Genomic DNA, 2,483 nt, shown 5'->3' with positions numbered 1-2,483 from the left:
ACATTTTCTGTGGAGGCGACGCTGGGAACCAAGTAAGCCACAAACCGATTTTAACAAACCCATCCCAAAACCAAAAGCTAATGCATTCATTAACTCCTTGTGCCATCTAGATCAGGATCAGTCGAAACATCTTCAGCTCTCTGTGGTGTCTAAGCTTTAGCAGGCGGAGCAGAGGGGATCACATAAGCACCAGGAGTGTAAGAAAATCAGAACACCGAGTCTTGTATCTGCTTAAATTATTCCTACAGTTTCGCTGTGCTTGCAGTAGCACATAAAGCAGCTTCTACCTGGTGGTCGTTAATGCAGATGGGTTCAACTCTCCAAATAACTAGAAGTAAAAATTAGTCAGATGCCTTTAGACACGAGGAGCTCTCCTGCAGGAACAGAAAGATTAGCTCGCTTGGAAGAACTCAGATGACTGCAAAGAACATATTTACACATGAAAGGTGCAGTGCTTCCTGCTGCTCTATGGAACTGTATTTTCAGTGCTCAAAGTCACCACCAGAGTCAGGAGATAAGCATCATTGCTTCAGTGAGGCTCCAAGTACTCAGAGGATTCCGGAGACTCGGCAGTATTTAGTCCATATAAATAACTTTTTTTTTTTTTTGCTGCTTAATATGACTGGAAATGAGAAGAGGATAATGATTAAATTGCTTTTTTATTACCTATGAACTTCTAGCTCATAATTAATGCAGGGCAGATTTCTGACTCCTTTGTACGTTTCAGTGGGATTTCAGTCCTGTGCCTCAAAGACCACTGGCTCATTTGACCAAAAATCCTGTTCTTCAGAGAAAAACAGCAGCTGATGAGGCACGTGAAAGTAATTGTGCTGGTCCCTGTAAGTGCAGAAAGACGGAGCTGGGCAGACCTCAGGATTCATCCTCCTGAGCCATGGCAGAGCTGCAGTTCTGCCAGTTACCTCCTGCAGCTTGATGTCCCAGGAGTAGTGACAGAAGGGCAGAGGAGACATGCAGAAATTTAATGACCTCTCGTTTATGTAGAGGAACAGTGTGAGAATGTCCAGTGAGCCCCTGAGACAGGTGTTGGTAAACCCATGGAACACGAAATCTCACATCTGTAGTACGGGGCTATTGGCCATCTTTAGCTTATTAATAAACAGATACTTTAGGGACCTGCTTTTGCAGCAGAGGAGCCTCTGTAGGGGAGGTGGACATCAGAGGAAGGAAGAGATTATTGGAAACTAAGGAATGTGAATCAGGCAGAAAACTAAGGGAAAGAATCAGACAGGAGATCCAGTGGAAAAGCAAAGACTAGAGATCTGGGAGGCTGCAGCAGTTTGAGGAGAGTTTGAGTTGGGATGAACACAAGGCAGCGATACAGCTAAGGCAGTTTAAAATAATGAAGTTCTGAGTCTTACACTTGACTGGATGCAGAGCCTGAGAAGGGTCCCTCACTGACTTATGGGGAGAGGGAGAGGGTGTAAGGAAGGTTGACCTTTGTGTGAGGGGTCTGCTGAATGTAGTGTTCCCATTCTTTATCCCAGTGAAATTCTCATCTTCTTTCCCATTGAGTGGAAAGGGTGTGTACTGGCTGTGGGTGTAAAGAGCCCCAGGAAATGCTGGCAGGGACTTTCATTGTGAAATACTGAGAAATACATTGCTGCCTGTGTAGGGACTGGAATCTCAGTTGGTGGAGGAGAGTCTGGCCCTGGGTAAGTAGGAGCAGGCGAAGGGAGAGCACAGAGCTGCCCCCAGCAGCGCTGCAAAGGTGGCCCAGTTACCTCTGAAGAGCAAGAGAAAGAGGATCTCCCAACCAAGGGCTGCACGAGTGAGCGTGAGCCGCTGCCAGCGGCGTTGCGTGACTCCTGTGTGAGTGCTCTAACCTCCAAAGACAGGCCTGCTCACAGCTCTTTAAATATTGCTGTGAACACTCACTGTCTTCAGTGTGAGTTTGACAGGCTCCCAGCAGAGCCTGATTTTTTTTTTCTATTTTTAGAGCCAGCTGTAAAGCTGTAGTCAAGAACTGCTTACATAATATTTTAGAAGTGACAGCGAAGCACAATGGCATATTTTGACCTTTGGCATTAGATAAGTAATTGGCAGGTTAAGTTAATTTTTATTCAAGCAAAGAGACTTGCTTTTTACTGCTCGTGAACTCCTGTACCTTCACACAAGATTAAACCCCACGGGTACATTTTAAAAATAGGGTTTGGTTGGCTGGCCTTCCTTTTCTGTGTGGTGTGAAGGAAGCTCCTCCACGTGAAAGAACTCCACTCTTCTGCTCTCCATCTATGACACAAAGTGCGTGGTACGTGAGTGTGAGTGAGTGTGTGAGTGTGTGCACAGGCCTGGCAGAGGGCAGGATTCTTCATTGCCTGACTGACAGCCCAGTAGGTTACAAACAATTGGAAAACTCACCTAGAAAACACCTTTGTTGTGTGCAGTTGAGGAGCCGGTTTGGAGCCGGTGACTCAGGGTAAGCGCTCAGCGAATATTCCCTTTTCTATTCCAGACACTGGGTT

Source organism: Fringilla coelebs (assembly GCF_963513975.1).
Source record: "Fringilla coelebs genome assembly, chromosome: 10".
Classification (NCBI taxonomy): domain Eukaryota; kingdom Metazoa; phylum Chordata; class Aves; order Passeriformes; family Fringillidae; genus Fringilla; species Fringilla coelebs.
This window is presented reverse-complemented; position numbering follows the sequence as displayed.